This window comes from Pyrus communis, chromosome 2 (genome assembly GCF_963583255.1).
Source record: "Pyrus communis chromosome 2, drPyrComm1.1, whole genome shotgun sequence".
In the NCBI taxonomy this organism is placed as follows: domain Eukaryota; kingdom Viridiplantae; phylum Streptophyta; class Magnoliopsida; order Rosales; family Rosaceae; genus Pyrus; species Pyrus communis.
In genome coordinates this window covers 19,373,330-19,393,903 of record NC_084804.1, presented here as the reverse complement: position 1 = coordinate 19,393,903, position 20,574 = coordinate 19,373,330, and the positions used below count along the sequence as shown (strand labels likewise).

Sequence of the window (20,574 nt, the reverse complement as noted above, 5' to 3'; positions counted from 1 at the left end):
TATTTGGGATCGTCTCCTGGATAAATAAAGAACAAGAGTCAAAGAAAACGCAGTGATTCAAATCAAGATTTATCTAGTACCCCATCTAAAAATCACAAAAAGAAAATGAAAATGAAAATTAACAAGTAACAAAGCATATTGTATCAGACTACTTGTCTTCTTGTAGTTGGATCTCCAAATTTTTGGAATTCTCCAAATTCCAGTTGAGCATCTAAGTCTAGATCAATACCAGTAAAAACATCTCGAAACAAGGTTCTAGCTCCATGCCAAATGGATTTATTTTTGCCCCATAATCCCCCACTACTATATATATCATGAAACATGACATCTGTTTGTATTTTTTTTTTTTAATTCATTTGATTTTTTTTAAGTATAACGTAATATAGCATATTTGTATTTTTAATAATATAAAATATTCTTCCTTTAAGCATTCCTCAACTCTAATTTATAGAATTTCCTTTTATCTATTTCTTCCTCTTCATCGAAAGATATATCTTTCAATACAATAGTTATATGACAGGTGGATCTTTTTATAGGATAACCCCATCCTCGAGGAAGGGGCTTTAATGTTTTCACAGTTGCGTGTTACAGTTAACACTAGCCACAAGGACCACTCTTGTGTTATAACTAATATAAGTTAAAATTAGGTGATGCAATAAAATTAAAGAAGGGAAGGACGTTGAATTAAGAAAAATGATTGAAGAATTGTTATTTTATAGGTTAATAGGTTATTTATCATTGTCATTTTCCCCAAAGTTTATGTTTTGGACTGTTTAAATTGTTCGAGTTTACGTAGCTATGATCTTGTCAGTTTTGGCTCATAATGTATGGATTCGAAGGGAACAACAAGATTTACAAAACTAAATGAGCACATGGGGATTTTGCTAAGTAATCATGTCTAAATAGATAAAATATAAATTTAAGGGCTTTAGGAAAATTTGATATTTGTTGTTTGCACATACTTCGTCACTCTCGAAACTACCAAGCACCGGTCAACTTTGTACCTTCAATGACCCATTGAAAAGTTCATGTGGAGGCACCCTTGCCGAAGCACATGAGTTCCTCTCCAATCAAGAAACTAATCACAAAATGACACATGTCAACATCAAAAGACTTTCCTCATCTATAAAAAGAGATCATTCTTCTACAATTAATTTCTAATGCCATTATTGTACTTAAACTCGTCATTAGAATTCACTAATAATGATTATGCTTAAAACTATGTATTGTGTAAACTCTTCACTATTAATAAGAACTCATATACCTTCGTGGACGTAACCTAACTTAGATCGAACGACGTACATCTTGTGTTTGCTTCCCTACCTCTATGTTTTTACATATTATCCTCACTAGGTAACCGTAGCAACCTTGCGAAGGTCACAAACTTGTCAATTTAGGTTGTTCCAAAGTCTAACTGATTTGTGTATCAACATTTGGCACTGTTTGTGGGAACGACACTGATTCCTACACTCACCAGCTTTGTCAAACTGGTTTCTATAGTGTGTACACTCTCATTTGATAAGGCATACCTCTTCAACATGGGGTGTGAAGGAAGGCACAACATGCAGAAAATCACCCCTTGCATGCCTAGCATGGGGCAGTGAATGAGGGAAAGGAACAATCCTATTCTTCAAACTAAAGTCGAAGAGGTTAGAACTCAGAATAAAATAAAAAAATGGCAATAAGGAATGAGATCCTCCAAAAACAGTATGAGAAACTCTTTGAGATGCTTCATGAGGCTATACAAACTCAGTCTCAAGAGCCATCGCCCTCTTGACTGTGGATCAACACATAGGTACCCACCAACGCGAAGTTTCACATGTCTTCAACACGGGCATTCCTAATAAGGAGCAGCATTCAACCCAAGATATTGATCAACAAGAGACTTCTCTTAAACCAGCAGCTTCAAACCGAAGCAAGATAAGTGGAAGAAGACATCTTCTTGCAAAAAGAATGGAATGATCAAAAGCTGGTTATCGCGACTATCAAGACCCTTGAGGCATTATCAAGAAAAACCTATCCACATAGACTCAAGGATCATTGACTCAAAGGTCATTGAAGAAATCAATCACTTACCACAACCAAGGTTAACTATAAACCTAAGGATGAAACGACAAGATTTAGAGGGACAAGAAGGTGTTTGAGACTCAGAGAACTTCCAACAGGAATTTCCTTAAAGCTAGTATGGTGAATCCAAAAAAAAAATGTCACATAGTCTTGACTAAACATCTCCACTTCTAAGAAATGATGGAAACTTACAAATGAGGGTTCCAATAGTGCCTGACTACACTCAGGACCCCTTATCCTGTAGCTTTCGAGGAAGTGAACAAACTAAAGGCCAAATGTCATGCCAAACTACCTAATTGGAATCAGCCGAGGCCAGGGCCTTTGACAAGAAGGATCTTTGGCACTCCTCTACAAGGAGAAACAAAACGTTAGCTTAGTTTGCTATCGTAAATTGGGAGGGAAAATCCAATTGAGCATATCTATCTCTTTGAATCCACCATGGTATACTGAGGCATAGTAATGAAGAATGATGTCTCATTTTCCCCTTCATTCTATCTGTGGAAGCTCTCAATTAGTATTGTCGTCTTCAACCTGATACAATAGATTCTTGCACTAAGCTTAAGAGACTTTTTGTGGTGCAACACATCTTCTAGGTTGATTACTTACACTCCGTTGAAGATTTATACACCATTCATCAGAAGTCAAACTAGTTATTGCGTGAATATGCCCGTAGCTTCAGCCACGAGTATTCTTTTTATGATGTGGTAGATTATAAAACAGCACTTACGGCCTTCACAATAGGTGTCAACATACACTTTTTCCCTTCGACATGTCTTACAATATGCCTCGACAACTCGTCATTATTCTCACCCACTTGGTAATGAAGGAACTCACTTTCGTATCACCAACCAAGTGATGAAAGCTACAACTCATACTCTAATAAATAATTTTTTCCTTTTGTAACTTACCACCATTTCCACCAACTAGGTAATGAAGGAACTCTTGTGTCCACTAACCAGGTGATGGAAAGTACAACTAGTACTCCACTCTTTTCACTAACCAGGTAATGAAGGAACTTACCTTGTATCATCATGCAGTATGAAGCGTTATTAACATCATCTTCAATTGTACCAGAAGGTCAAACATTGTAACTTCGATAAATTAGTTGGGTTCCCATGGATATGGTTCGATGGAAACTCATTTATAGGCTTTCTAAAAGCTTCATGCATTTTCTACTCCAACATTTACAAGAACTTCGAAGTCGCAAGCTTCGACAACCTATATAGCCACATTGACAACATGCAAGTATTATATCTTAGCTTTACTTACCAACGATGGTAAATGAAAACTTCGATGGGTAATGCACAGTAGTATCCAAGATAATAAAATCATATTGTGCCAATTATGTAACTCTTCAACAATGTGAGATTAACCCAACAAAAAAATTGCTTCGAAGACTCTTGATCAAGACTGTGTGAAGCAAAATCAATTTATATGTTTCCCCCGAACCTTCAATTACTACAACATCTAGTTTGTCTCACACACGTGCAAGCAAATCTATTTATTGATTATTAATTAAGCAATTAATTAATTATTTTACGACATGTGGAGGAGGCCAACAAAGCTTCGACACATAGGATACAACTACTACTTCTAGAATGCTTCGCACACTATTGATCAAGAGTGTGCGAAGCAACATCAATATACAGAGTGGTTGAACCTTGAAAAAACTTCTAACTTTCAAGCTAAGTGTCCACCAAAAAAATCTTCAACCACTCAAGCTATATGCCTAAGGGAAAAAACTTCAACCACTCAAGCTATGCGTCCAAAGGAAAAAGCTTCAACCACTCAAGCTATGTGCCCATAGGAAAAAGCTTTAGCCACTTAAGCTATATGCCTAAAGGAAAAAACTTCAACCATTCAAGCCATTTGTCCAAAGAAAAATGCTTCAACCACTCAAGTTATATACACAAATGAAACAACTTCAACTAGATTTTACTTTCTCAACAAAAAAGAAATGAAGGAACTGGGCTTAAGAAAAAAAAATATACGTACTTGAGCTACATCCAAAAAAAAAAAAAGAGGAAAAAAATTTTATAGTCTTTTTTCTTCAATGACTCGGGAAACATAAGAGAGCTCCTTCGGTAATCCTCGTCGATAGGAGACTTGGGGAACTCCCATTATATGCTAATATACTTTAGTACTCGAAAGTTTCGTGAGTACTCAGCAACTTGAGTTTTGCAAGTCCCCAACCGAGCGAGAAGCGTTCCTCATTGAACTTGTGGGAGCACTGTTTGTTCCATACTTCACCATCCCTGAAACTACTAAGCACTAGTCAACTTCATACCTTCAAGGACCCATTGAAGAGTTCATGTGGAGGCACCCTTGCCAAAGCACACGAGTTTCTCACCAATCAAGAGACCAATCACAACATGACACGCATCAACATAAAAATAAAACTCCTAGAGTCCCACATCAACCATAGACGGGAGTCGAAGACTCTCATCAACTACACAAGGAGACCGTTCTCATACAATTAATTCCTAATATCATTATTGTGCTTAAACTCGTCATTAGAACTCACTAATGATGATTATGCTTAAACTTATGTCTTGTGTAAAATCTTCACTATTAATGTGGACTCTTCTACCCTCATGGACGTAACCGAATTTAAGGTGAACCATGTACACCTTGTGTTGCTTTCCTACCTCTATCTCTTTACATATTATCCTCACCTCTTTACATATTATCCTCACCAGGTGACCGGAGCAACCTTGCGAAGGTTACAAACTTGACACTTTATATTTTCCAAAGTCTCACTGATTTTGTGCATCAACATCTGTAAATAGTTTGTTACAAGCAATTGAGCCCGTGCGATGCCATGAGTTTTAAAATTGTGTTAAACAGGTGGAATATATTAAAATCTATTAGCATCCTTATGTTTAACAATGAATAAAAAATAGGTGTTTGTAGTATATAGCAAAAGTTTTAAAACTCTTTAATTCTTCTTTCTATGTAAATTTGACAAATACGTACAATCCAATCTTTGACCAATTCAAGCGTATACTTTTTCAATTGGCTATTTTGCTCCTAAAGATTATGAAAGGATACCGTTGGGGTGGCTTCTTCTTAGTAGTACAAGAAATTGATTCACTGTTTCAAGAGACTGGTTTTTTATTAGCTTACATCTATTTATTTTGATTTAATATTTGATTTAATATTTTTCATTTATATATATATTTTTACAATTTAAAAACACAAAAGTTTGACCCCCCCCCCCTCTAATTTTTCTAATTTTTTTCTTTATTTGAGTTTTTGGGACATATATTGAATTTTAATGTGTCTCACAACCAGAAAGAATTGGGAAGGGGGTCATTTCATTTTTGGATATAAAACGAATAGGTTCAGCAGATGGGAGAATTAAGGATACCCACCAGAAAGACTAATCCAATCCATAATGATGTGCCAGAAAATAGAACATTTTTGTTACCTGACTAACCCTCAAGAGATGCAAATACAATAGGTACACTAATCAGTAAGATTAAAGAAGTAGCAATTAATGCAAAAACAGCCAATAGGAAAGCAATAGTCATGTTTCTAATCCTCCAATCTACCAACTAAAGAATTATACCATTTGATCACTTTATCAGCCAAAAAATTGTACGCCTTATATATTGTTTTTGGGCAACCCTCTTAAAAACTAAGTGATCCATTCGAGGAACAAGGGGACTAGTTGAAGTACAGATCCTCCCAATATTGGGAGGATCCATACTTCAATTAAGATGATGACATATCATTTCACCTTTTCAGTTGGAACTTTAGGCGGTTCTCGAAAAAAGATAGTGAAAATTATTCCTAGAGTTGAGACTAAAAGGAATGTATAAACCAATGCTTCCATAGATTCGATCGTGGTTTACAATTATAGGTTCCATACCTGTTTATTTGGGATCGTCTCCTGGATAAATAAAGAACAAGAGTCAAAGAAAACGCAGTGATTCAAATCAAGATTTATCTGGTACCCCATCTAAAAATCACAAAAAAAAAATAAAAATGAAAAATAACAAGTAACAAAGCATAATGTATCAGACTACTTGTCTTCTTATAGTTGGATCTCCAAGTTTTTGGAATGCTCCAAATTCCAGTTGAGCATCTAAATATAAATGAATACCAGCAAAAACATCTCGAAACAATGTTCTAGCTCCATGCCAAATGGATTTATTTTTTGTCCCATAATCCCCCACTATTATATATATAATGAAACGTGACATCTATTTGTATTTTTTTTTATTCATTCAATTTTTTTAAGCATAACATAATATAGCATATTTGTATTTATTATAATATAAAATATTCTTCCTTTAAGCATTCCTCAGCTCTAATTTATTGAATTTCCTTTTATCTATTTCTTCCTCTTCATCGAAAGATATATCTTTCAATACAATAGTTATATGACAACACAACATGTGTCAACTTATACGTTCAAGGACCCACTGAATTGTTCATGGGAAGGCACCCTTGCCGAAGCACACGAGTTCCTATCCAATCAAGAGACTAATCGCAACACGACATGTGTAAGCATCATAATAAAGCTCTTAGAGTCCCAGATCAACCGCGGACAAGATCTAAAGACTTATTTCATCTATAAAAGGAGACTGTTCTCCTACAATTAATTTCTAATGCCATTATTATACTTAAACTCATTATTAGAACTCACTAATAATGATTATGCTTAAACCTATGTATTGTGCAAACTCTTCAGTATTAATAAGAACTTGTCTACCTCGTGGACGTAACCTAACTTAGGATGAACCATGTACATCTTGTGTTTGCTTCCCTACCTCTATCTCTTTACATATTATCCTCACTAGGTGACCGGAGCAACCTTGTGAAGGTCACAAACTTTTCACTTTATGTTGTTCTGAAGTTTAATTGATTTTGCGTATCAACATTTGGCGCCGTTTATGGGAACGACACTGATTCCTACTTTCACTAGCTTTGTTAGACTGGCTTCTATCATGCGTACACTCTCATTTGATAAGGCATCCCTCTCTAACATGGGGAGTGAAGGAAGCCACAAAATGCAGAAAATCACCCCTTGCGTGCCTAGCGTGAGGCAACGAATAAAGGAAAGGAACAAGCCTGCTCTTCAAATTAAAGTTGATGGGGTTATAACTCAAACTAAAATAATAAAAAATGGCAATAAGGAATGAGATCCTCCAAGAAAAATGTTAGAAACTCTTCGAGATGGATCATGAGGCTATAAAAACTCAGTCTCAAGAGCCACCACCCTCGTGGCTACAAATCAATATATAGCTATGCACTAACTTGAAGTTTCACATGTCTTGAACATGAGCATTCTTAATGAGGAGTAGCCTTCTACCTAAGATATTGATCAACACGAGACTTCTCTCAACCCAGTTGCTTCAAACCGAAGTAAGATAAGTGGAAGAAGACATCTCCTTGCAAAAGGAATGGAATGATCAAAAGCTAGTTATCGCAATTGTTAAGACCTCTTGAGGTATCATCGAGAAAAACCTATCCACATAGACTCAAGGATCATTGACCCAAGGGTCATTGAAGGAATCAATCACTTACCATAACCAAGGTTAACTACTAACCTAAGGAAGAAAAAACAAGACTTAGATGGACAAGAAGGCATTTGAGACTCGAGGGACTTCTTTTTCCCGAAACTAAAAAGAAAAGTCACATACTCTTGACTAAACTTCTCCACTTCCAAGAAAAGATGGGAACTTACGAAAGAAGGTTCCAATAGTGCCTAACTCCACTCAAGACCCCTTTATCTTGTAGCTCTTTGAGGAAGTGAACAAACTGAAGGCCAAACGTTATGCCAAGGTACCTGACTGGAATCAACTGAGGCCAGACCCTCTGACAAGAAGGATCTTTGGCACCCCTCTGCAAGGAGAAACAAAACAAAAGCTTGGTTTGCTATCGTAAATTGGGAGGGAAGATCCAATTGAGCATATCCATCTCTTTGAATCCACCATGGTATACTGAGGCATAGTAATGAAGAACGATGTCTCATTTTCCCACCATTCTATTTGGGGAGCTCTCAATTGGTATAGTTGTCTTCAACCAAATACAGTAGATTCCTTCACTAAGCTCAAGATACTTTTTGTGGTGCAACGCATCTTCTAGGTTGATTGCTTACACTCTATTGATGATTTATACACCATTCATCATAAGTCAAACTAGTCATTGCATGAATATGCCGATAGCTTCAGCCAAGAGTATTCTTTTTGTCTTATGGCAGATTATAAACATCATTTAGGGCCTTCATAATAGGTGTCAACATACACTTTTTCCCTTCGGCATATGTTACAATGTTCCTCGACAAGTCGTCATTATTCTCACCTACTTGATAATGAAAGAATTCACCTTCATATCACCAACCAGGTGATGAAAGGTACAACTCCTACTCTAATAAATAATTTTTTCCTTTGGCAACTTACCACCCTATCCACCAGCTAGGTAATGAAGGAACTCACCTTCAAAGCACTAACTAGGTGATGAAAATTACAACCAATACTCAACTCTTTTCACTAACCTAGTAATGAAGGAACTCACATTGTATCACCAACCAGGTGATGAAGGATACTACACATACTCTAATAAATAATTTTATCGTTCAACAGTAGCGACGCTTCTATAAGCCAACAAAGGCTTCTGTGCATGTGTAATACTTTGACAAGTCTGAAGCTTTATTAACCTAGAAAGCTACATATCGTATACAAAGGCTAAACTTTTACAAGGCTCTTTGACATCAACATGTGAAGCGGTCACTTGCAAAACTCTTCAGCCCTCTTACATCTACTTCAAATATTTCTCACTTCAACAATGCAAACACTACAACCCCAATGTGGATTCTAAAGGCCATTACTGGGAGGTCAATCAATTTATGTAGCTTCGAGAAGGCTTCATGCAACACATAGGCTTCAACTCTTTAGTGACTTAATTTGCACCATGTAGTATGAAGCATTATTAACATCTCCTTCAACTATACCAGAAGGTCAAACATTGTAGCTTCGATAAATTAGTTAGGTTCCCATGGATATGGTTTGAAGGAAACTCATTTATAGGCTTTCTAAAAACCTCAGGCATTTTCTACTCTAACATTTACAAGAACTTTGAAGTTGCAAGCTTCGATAACCTATATAGCCACATTGACAACATGCAAGTATTATATCTTAGCATTACTTACCAACGATGGTAAATTAAAACTTTGGTAGGTAATGCACACTAGTGTCTAAGGAAAAATCATATTGTGCCAATTCTCTAACTCTTCAACAACGAAAGAATAACGTAACAAAAAATTGCTTCTCACACTTTTGATCAAGACTGTGCAACGCAAAATCAATTTATATGTTTCCTCCGAACCTTCAATTAATACAATATCTGGTTTGCCTCACACACATGGAAGCAAATCTATTTATGTGGTCACTCCTACATTTTCTTGTTTCTAGTTCAAAAAAGGGGGGATAGAGGCTAAAAATACAAATTCGACATTAATTAATAATTAATAGTAGTTTAAATAATTATTGATTATTAATTAAGCAATTAATTAATTATTTTATGACATGTGGAGGAGGCCAACAAAGCTTTGACATATAGTATACAACTACAACTTGTAGAAAGCTTCAACCTTTCAAGCTTAGTGTCCACAGATGCCTAAAGGAAAAAGCTTCAACCACTCAAGCTATGTGTCTAAAGGAAAAAGCTTCAACCCCTCAAGATATGTGCCCAAAGGAAAAAGCTTCAACCACTCAAGGTATGTATCCAAAGGAAAAAGCTTCAACCACTCAAACTATGTGTCCAAGGGAAAAAGCTTTAGCCACTCAAGCTATGCGCCCAAAGGAAGCTTCAACCACTCAAGCTCTGTGTCCAAAGGAAAAAAGTTTCAGCCACTCAAGCTATGCGCCCAAAGGAAAAAACTTCAACCATTCAAGCCATTTGTCCAAAGGAAAAAGCTTCAACCACTCAAGTTATATACACAAACGAAAAAACTTCAACTAGATTTTCTATTCTCAACAAAAAAAAAAGAAGAAGGAATTGGGCATAAGAAAAAAAATATATACGTACTTGGGCTACATCCAAAAAAAAAAAAAGAGGAAAGAATTTTAAAGTCTTTTTTCTTCAATGACTCGGGAAATATAAGACACCTCCTTCGGTATTCCTCCTCGATAAGAGACTTGGGGGGCTCCCATTATATGCTAATACACTTTAGTACTCAAAAGTTTCATGAGTACTCAGCAACTTGGGTTTTGCAAGTCCCTAACCTAGAATCTTTCCTCACTCAAAAACTTCCGGGAGCACTATTTGTTCCATACTTTACCACCCCCGAAACTACTAAGCACTGGTCAACTTCATATCTTCAAGGACCCTCTGAAGAGTTCATGTGAAGGCACCCTTGCCGAAGCACATGAGTTCCTCTCCAATCAAGAAACCAATCACAACACAACACGTGTCAACATAAAAATAAAACTCCTAGAGTCCCACATAAATAGCAGACAGGAGCCGAAGACTCTCATCAACTATACAAGGAGACCGTTCTCGTACAATTAATTCCTAATATCATTATTGTGCTTAAACTCATCATTAGAACTCAGTAATGAAGATTATGCTTAAACTTGTGTCTTGTGTAAAATCTTCACTATTAATGAGGACTCCTCTACCCTCGTGGACGTAACCCAATTTAGGGTGAACCACCTACATCTTGTGTTCCTTCCCTACCTCTATCTCTTTACATATTATACTCACCAGGTGACTGGAGCAACCTTGCGAAGGTTACAAACTTGGCACTTTACATCGTTCCAAAGTCTCACTGATTTTGTGCATCAACATTTGTAAATAGTTTCTTACAAGTAATTGAGCCCGCACGATGCCGTGAGTTTTAAAACTCTTTAATTATTCTTTCTAAGTAAATTTGACAAATACGTTCAATCAAATCTTCAACCGCTTCAAGCGTATACTTTTTGTTTTCTTCTATCAAATTTGTCATGTCACCCAAGGTCATATGCAAAGTCAGCTAACTAAAAACATTTGTGTTAAGTTGTGCAAAAAGTTGAGTACGCTTTAATTGAAAAAATAATCACTAATACAATTAGGCAAGAAGGGGAAGGAGATAATCATGAGGAGCTCGAAATATTTTGACTTCAACAAGAAGATATTGACAAGGTTTTACATACGTATCAGCAAGCTCCAAGTTGTGGTATCAACCCCAAAAAAAAAAAAATTATCATCCCAAACAATAGTAGAGAAATATTTTAGTCCATCTTACTCTTTTATTTGTGGCCTTGCTTATTATTGTACTTATTAACAATTACTACTATGTTGATGCGAGTTCCTTAACAATAAGGCCAAGAAAAATAATAACTTATTACAATGTGGTATTTATTCCTGAACCCAAACTAGGACCAGAACTGTTTATGACTATAAATAAGTTATTCCTTTATAGAGAGAGGTTTTACGGTAGCATTCACAACTCTTATACCTTTTTATTGAATTATTGAATCTCGAAGAATACTCACAATATTGAAAGGAAATAAAAATGCAGAAGGAATTGAAATACAAATACATAAAAAGGAAAATTATCCACTTAAATGTATATAATGAACAATAAAATCTATTAATTTCTTCGATTCTTCTTAAGCAAATTTTTGAACCAGTGTGCTGAGCGTTTTTTGTGTCTTTGCAGCCCATCATCATAATCCATGTAGTTTAAACCAAATCGGATGATGTATCCAGAATCCCATTCAAAGTCGTCCAATAATGTCCATGGAAAGTATCCCTTTATTTTCGCACCATTTCTGCACACACATACACAAATGTTCAACTAGATTAGGCCAATATAATGATTAAATAACCATAACTTAAGAAGATAAGGCAGTATATAGCCTTAATTAATTTGTTAATAACTACTTACTTGATCGCCGCTTGAAGGTAGCACAGGTGACAATAGTAGTAGTCAATTCTACTGGTATCTTGAAGAGCATCGTCAAGTGATAGTTCTGGATTATTCAACTCTAATACACCTACGTACATATTATTGCACAAAAAATAAATTTAGTTTTTTCCTCTAAAAATCTTAAAAAAACATGTAGTTTCATTTTCCACCATTATAAATATGTGAAACTTTTGCAATTAATTAAGGCTTAAAAGTATGTATTACATACCATTCTCAGTAATATAAATGAGTGGATCATTATATTTTTCCTTTGTGTAGAGCACAAGATCGTGAATTCCTTTTGGATATACATATAACCAATCTGAAGTAGTCTGCAACACATTTCAAGATAATACATAAATGTTGTGGAAAAAAACTAATCCTCCAAATGAAAATAGCTCAAAATGATAAATTTGATGTATACCTGTGGACCAATAAGTACTCCATAAAGCTCAGCTGCCAGAATCTTTACCAACATTAGAATACAATTGGTGTAAATATTAGAATATAATTAATGTAATTAAGAAGTTAAACTAGGTCAAGAAGAACAAAGAACTTAAGCTATTCAAAGTAAGTTTCCTTTGGCACTCACTTGTAAGATCAGCTCAAGGATCTGTTACGAAGCTTGCCTGTAGTGAATTGTTCTTAGGTGTACTAGTTGTGTATCTAGCACTAGCATTATAATAATTTATTCCAAGAAAATCAAATGATCCGTTTAGCAACATGGATTGTTCTTTTGTGAATTTTGGCAATCTTTTTCCAACAATTGATTGCATGGTGTGTGGATAGTCACCACTTGTTAATGGATCCAAAAACCTACAAAACATGAAAATTCCAAACAGTAGCCTAATTATAGCATTATATATAAAGAGTACTGCTAGCTGGGCAGTATCAATGTTACAAGTCATAAGTAAACATGTAATTGGATGTATATATAATTTAATAAGACACTTGCCATCCAAACATAAAATCCAAAGATTGTAAGGCAGCACCTTTATCTTGCTTTGACTTCAAAGCAGGCTCAAACCAGTGTGACACCAACGTTATCCCTATCAAGCCTTTCTGAGATGCCTACACAAAAATATGAATTTTGGTTAAATAAATAGGAGTTATAGAAAAAGACACAACCTTTAGATTATCTTACTACTGAGACTATTCCCTCTGGTATTACAACTCAATAATAATGATTCATATAGAATTCTCAATTAGGAGCCAATAATCTGACCTGAGAAACAAAAGCAAAAAAAAAAATAGTTATTGAACCTGATATCTATTCTTGTACAATTCTACAGCTGCTCCATGAGTAAGAAGAATGCGGTGTGTCACCAAGTATGGCTCAATGGCTGAATCTACACCGGTGTAGTTTAGGTTTTTCCAAGAAGAGCAGCGTCCTAGTGCTAGAGTCCCAACACCATAACCCATGCTACTAAAAGTATATGGCTCATTTACCATGAACCAGTGCTTGATTCGATCACCAAATTCCTTATAACAAAGTTCTGCATAGTCTTTAGAATGATCGTTGTAGATACAAATTTATGTTACATATATCAGTATGTATTTTATCAAAGGGAATTGTTTTTAGCACTCCAAAAATCTCATTCTACACTCCAAACTTTCTATATTAGGAAAGATAAATACACTTGTGAGGAGTGTAGAATGAGATTTTTGAAGTGCCAATAACACTTCCCTTAGCAAATTATCAATGAGAGAATAAATTTTGTTCACTTACACAATACGAGGGCTTAAGAAACTACCATATTCATCTTCTAAAGCTTGGGGAACATCCCAAAGAAAGAGTGTCACAAATGGCTTTAAACCTATAATAAATGATCAGTAAAATCAAATTAAAAGTCTGATTGAATGCTGTTCTAAAAATTCATGTGACAATTGGTTAAGGTAGGATGATTAACCATTGTGTAGGGGTTCATTGATGAGATTTCTGTAATAATCAATTCCTTTCCTATTAACGCCATCACTTAACATTCCATCTAATTGGAACAAAAATAACAAGATAAAAAAAAAAAAAAAAAAAGATTACCCAGTAGATAACTCAATCACATTACTTTAGTTAAAAATACACAAAAAGAATAATTTTCTTGCAGGAAAAATCATTCTCATGCACAATATTGACATTGGTCCCAACCAAATATGAGGATGTGGAGCACTTACTTGGTAATAATCTTGACCATGAAATATAAAATCTGTAAGCGGATCTTCATATCCTTCATAATTCCCACATCTTCCTAGAATGACAAAAATTTAAAACTAAATATTGAGGATCTCATTATATATATTGTCCTTTTTTACATAAAGGCTCCAATTTAATATGTTAACATGTGCCCTTCATGTATAAAGGGTCAAGAGACAAAGTTACGAGGTTCTAGACCTTATAGCGGTGCTATTGATTTATGGCAACGTCTCAATTACTGTCATCAGCGATTTTTTCTGCAGTTATTCAAAAATATAATTGTGAAATCCATATCATGTGAAAAGTACTTTATATGTGTGCGCATTGATGAAGTATATACATATGTTGTACATATCACATGACCACGTACTACTCATCTCCCAACAAAGTGCGTGGTTATTAGAGAGGTTGGAGTTTACTTGTCCTTACGAAGAAAAGAATGAGGTGCTATTTATACTCCTTTGAAATGAAGTAGCTAATGTTTTCATATTACCAATTGATTAAATCACAGACCTGGATGTTTGTGGGTGTAGGTATCCTATTTGCTTGGTCCTCTTCCATCTTCTTTTACTACACCTTCTATTCGAGGCAAAGATGGATGGCCTCGCACAGCTCCCTAAGGGAGGATGGCAACGGATAATTAAAGAAGGCATAAGGGAAAACGTTGGCAAATGGAGAAAGTAATCAAGGTGTGTTTATTGTACAAAGTGGCTAGTAGATAATTGAATAGTTCTTCGGTTTTCTTTTCTTCTAATGTTGTCAATAAATGGGTTTTAACTCATTGTCAGTTATAGAGAAGAAAATTAAAGCATAAGAGGAAAAAGAAAAGGGACTGATCAATTATTCTACAGAAGCAGGAAGGGACATACAGCAAGATAGAAGCAGCAAAGCACAAGGATTTTTCAGTGTTTTTCTAAATTCAATTTTCTTCTCATTTTTATTATGAATTCAATAATATTTTTTGTTATGTTTCAGAACTAATTTCCTTAGCTAGGGCTACGATGCAATCATGACTATGAATGCTTATATTCTCAAGTGAATTATTTCAAGTTTTTAGTTTCATTGAGTATCATTTGCTGTGTTTATATGCTTGGTTTTAGTCTTGGTGATTAGCTACCATCTTGACTTTTACTTGGTAAAATTGATGCAAGTTGTGCAGATGCCATGTTTTCAACTTGAGTGATAGCTTCTTCCAAGTAGATACCAGAATTACCTAGTAGTAGATGCCATACTCTAGGATTTGTGTAGTCTTTATATAAATCTCCACTAATCGTAATGAGTTTCATGATGTTAAACTATTCCAGATGCCATGGATGGTTGCAAATTGGGATATACGTAATAGCCAAGATGCCATAGATATTACATATGTTAGGGAAATTTGACTATCAATGAGATTGAATACTTGTTAATAATTCATTGCAGGAAATAAGTAGGTTTGGTTATGGTGAGTCGGACGCCCTAGTGTTTTACTCAATTGAATTACAACTTCTTTTCTTGGTTGCCACTTTTTGCTTTGTGATCAAACTTTCTTGCTTTCATTTGTTTTTACAATTAGTTTCAATTCTCAAATCCATCTTTCATCAATCTTTGCTAAATTTCACTACGTTGCAATGGGATGTAAGTTAGTTGATAAGAATTAAATCATTTTTTGAGGGACGATATTAGGTGCTTGCTTTCTATATTATCGAACGATTCGTATACTTGCGACATTAAAATTTGGAACTAAGTTGGACTAATTTCGGTTAGTTTAAATTTTGCAACAAGTTTTTGACGCCGCAGCCCGGGATTGAAATTTAATTATATCTCTTTCTTATTTCAATTGCTACCTGTTTTTGTTTTATTTTAATTTTTGTTTTCTTTCGTTTTTAAGTGTTCTTGTGAAGTTCATGCATGTTCGTTGTTCTTGAAGTCTTAAGCTTGTGCCATACAATCCCGAAATTGACGGAACATTTCGACACCTACTATTGAAGCAAACGAAGCAAGAACCAATTGAAAGAATGGCACTTCAAGACCCAAATGAAACTCGTGCCCTTATGGATTATTCAGCTCCTATTGTTGAAGCCACATCGTCTTGTATTGTGCGCCTAGAAATAACGACTAATCAATTTGAGTTGAAGCCGCCTTTCATCAAGATGTTGCCATCATTTTATGGTCTTACTACTGAAGATCCAAATTTACATATTAGCAAGTCTGTCAAGATATGTGAAACTTTGAAGATCCATGGGGCTACTAACGATGCTATCAGATTGCGACTGTTTCCGTTTTCACTCAAGGACATAGGAAAGTCTTAGTTTAACTCTCTGCTGGCTAATTCTATAACAACTTGGGATGAGTTGGCAAATCAATTCCTTCAAACATTCTTTCCTCATTCGAAAACTTTTAAGTTGCGGAATGAAATCATGATGTCTACCCAGTTTGATTCTGAAGCTTTTTATGACAGTTGGGAGATGTTCCGAGACATATTGATGAAGTGTCCTCATTATGGCTTACCGGAATAGTTGCAACTGCAATCATTTTATCAAGGATTGACTCTTGAAAATAAGAGAATCATTGATGCCGCTAGTGGAGGAGCTCTAATGACAAAGACAGTTGTTGAGGCATCCGCACTCTTCAAGACATTAGCTACTCATTCTCAACAATGGAGAGTGGAAAGAAGACCATCCAAACGTGCTGGAGTGCACGAGACCGATGCCATGTCTACCATGGCTGCACATATTTCTTTCTTAAAAGTTTGATAATTTGATGACCGTTAAATCTGTGAAGTCTTTTGATGGGGTTTGTGACATATGTGCAAGTATACATGCAAGTATTGAGTGTCTAAACATTGGTTCATTTCCAGAGTATATGCAAGAGCAAACAAATCAAGTGAATGATTTTTCTCGTCAACAGAATAACCTATATTCGAACACTTACAATCCAGGTTGGCGTTTTCATCCAAATCTTCAATGGATTAACAATTCAAATGTTATCAATCCTCCAGCTAAGCCGCCTCCTATGAATTTCTAGCCATAAGAAAAGAAGACACCAGTGGAAGACTTGATAGCTCAACTTGCTACAAACACAAATAACTTCATTCAAGTAACTCAGACAACACTCCAAAATCAACAAGCTTCAATTGGGAAGCTGGAAGTTCAAGTTTGTCAGATTGTTAGTGCTTTGAATGAAAGAGAGATCGGGAAATTTCCAAGTCAACCGGAAGTGAATCCGAAGAACCAAGAACACATTAAGGCTATCACATTAAGGAGTGGCAAGATCATAGAAATCGAGGGTGCAAAACAAGAAAAGAAGCCCAAAGAACTTGAGAACGATTCACTCATATTGCCAGATGAGGAGTTAGCACAAGAAAAGATTTATTCGCCACCCGTTCAATATCCTTAGCGTTTGCAAAGGGCTAAGAAAGACAAGAACTTTTCTGAAATTTTAGATTTATTTAAAAAGGTACATTAACATTCCTTTGCTTGATGTAGTGAAGCAAATTCTGACTTATACAAACTTCTTGAATGACATCTGCACTAACAAGAAGAGGTTTGTGGAACACGAAAAAGTGATGTTATTAGAAGAGTGCAATGCTGTTTTGCAACAAAAGTTGCCTCCGAAGTTAAAAGATCCAGGCAGTTTTACTATTCCTTGTACAATTGGTAAATTTTCCTTTGAAAAAGATTTGTTTGATTTAGGAACAAATGTTAATTTGGTGCTATTTACTATTTTTAAATAGTTTGGTCTTGGAGAGATGAAGTCAACTTTGGTATCTTTACAACTCAATGATCGTCGTGTTACATATCCAAGAAGAATCATTGAAGATGCTCTCGTTCGAGTCGATAAATTCATTCTACCGATTGATTTCTTGGTACTTGACATGGAGGAGGATCGAGAAATTCCAATCATTTTGGGCCGTCCATTTATGGCTACCGCTGGAACTCTTATCAACATCCAAAAAGGTCTTCTCACTTTGAGAATTCAAGGCAAGGAAGTGGTGTTCAAGGTCATTGAGGCTATGAAATATCCAAGTGATTCTGAAATATGCTTTCGAGTTGAAGCATTGGAAAAACTATTGAATCTGAAATATATAGAGCAACATCCGGATGATCCTTTGGAAGCATGCTTGGTTCATTATGAATTGAGAGGTGGAACAAATGAAGATGTAGTTGCCATTTCAGCAATGTTAGATTCTACTCCTGTACACAATCAGTATCAAAGACATTTTTTTGAGGCTTTGGGACCACCTTCGAAGAAAATTCAACCATCTATTTAAGTTGTACCCAAGTTAGAGTTGAAGCAATTGTCAGAAAATCTGAAGCATACTTATTTAGGGGCTACCGAGACCCTACCCGTCATAATTGCTGCAAGTTTAAGTCATTGAAGAGGAAAAATTACTTCAGGTATTGAGGGAGTATAAAATGGCGCTGGGATGGACTATAGCTAATATAAAAGGAATCAGCCCAACGGTTTGCATGCATAGAATCTTTCTTGAAGAAAATAGCAAGCCTACCATTGAGGCTCAAAGAAGGCTCAACCCGCTTATGAAGGAAGTTGTTCGTGAATAAGTTCTCAAGCTTTTAGACATTGGGGTCATCTACCCAATATCCGATAGCAGATAGGTGAGTCCACTTCACGTTGTTCCGAAGAAAGAAGGCACAGCTGTGGTCAAAAGTGATACTAATGAACTGCTGCCCACAAGGTAGAAAACAAAGTGGAGAGTCTGTATAGATTATCGGAAGATAAATGATTCTACACACAAAGATCATTTTCCACTTCCGTTCATTGATCAGATACTGTAACGACTTGCTGGCCATGCATTTTATTGCTTTCTTGATGGATACTCAGGATATAATCAGATTGTTATTGCTCCCGAAGACCAAGAAAAAACCACCTTTACTTGTCCATTTGGTACTTTTGCGTATAGAAAGATGATGTTCGAATTATGTAATGCACCGGCTACTTTTCAAAGGTGTATTATGAGTATATTTTTCTGATATGGTGGAACGTTTTATAGAAGTATTCATGCATGACTTCTTCGTTCTTGGGCCTTCGTTTGATAATTGTCTTCACAACTTGGTGCTAGTACTGAAAAAATGCCAATAGACTAATTTGGTGTTAAATTGGGGAAAATGCCACTTCATGGTACAAGAAGGCATACTCTTGGGGCATAACATTTCAGCGAAAGGTATCGAGGTTGATAGAGCTAAGGTTGAGTTGATTGTAAATCTTCTACCACCAACTTCAGTGAAAGGAGTTCGAAGTTTCATTGGTCATGTAGGGTTCTATCGAAGATTTATCAAGGATTTCTCGAAAATAGCCAAGCCTCTTAGTGAAAACATTGGCAAATGGAGAAAGTAATCAAGGTGTATTTATTGTACAAAGTGGCTAGTAGATAATTGAAGAGTTCTTTGGTTTTCTTTTCTTCTAATGTTGTCAATAAATGGGTTTTAACACATTGTCGGTTACGGAGAAGAAAATTAAAACAGAAGAGGAAAAAGAAAAGGGGACTAATCAATTATTCTATAAAAGCAGCAAGGGACATGCGGCAAGATAGAAGCAGCAGAGCACAAAGATTTTTTAGTGTTTTTCTAAACTCAATTTTCTTCTCATTTTTATTATGAATTCAATAATATTTTCGATTATGTTTCTCATTTTTATTAAGAATTCAATAATATTTTCGATTATGTTTTGGAACTAATTTTCCTTAGCTAGGGCTACGATGTAATCATGACTATGAATGCTTATATTCTCAAGTGAATTATTTCAAGTTTTCAGTTTCATTGAGTATCGTTTGATGTGTTTATATGCTTGGTTTTAGTCTTGGTGATTAGCTACCATCTTGACTTTTACTTGGTAAATTTGATGCAAGTTGTGCAGATGCCATGTTTTCAACTTGAGTGATAGCTTCGTGCAAATAGATACCATGAATTACCTAGTCATAGATGCCATACTCTAGGATTTGTGTAGTCTTTATACAAATTTCCACTAATCGTAATGAATTTCATGATGTTAAACTATTCTAGATGCCATGGATGGTTGCAAATTGGGATATACGTAATAGTCTAGATGCCATAGATATTATATGTGTTAGGGAAATTTGACTATCAATGAGATTGAGTACTTGTTAATAATTTGTTGCAGGAAAAAAGTAGGATTAGTTATGGTGACTCAGACACTCTAGTGTTTTACTCGATTGAATTACAACTTTTTTTCTTGGCTGCCACTTTTGGCATTGTGATAAAACTTTCTTGTTTTCATATGTTTTTACTATGAGTTTCAATTCTCAAATTCATCTTTCATCAATCTTTGTTAAATTTCACTACGTTGAAATTGGATTTAAGTTAGTTGATAATAATTAAATCATTTTCTGAGGGATGATATTAAGTGCTTACTTTCTATACTATCGACCGATTCGTACGCTTGCAAGCATAAAATTTGG

General features: G+C 35.4%; 1 pseudogene; it reads right to left on the bottom strand.

Annotated features, from left to right (window-relative positions):
* Positions 1–11,650: 11,650 nt before the first annotated feature.
* Positions 11,651–16,670, bottom strand: LOC137724919 (beta-glucosidase 12-like; annotated as a pseudogene).
* Between the last annotated feature and the right edge of the window lie 3,904 nt (positions 16,671–20,574).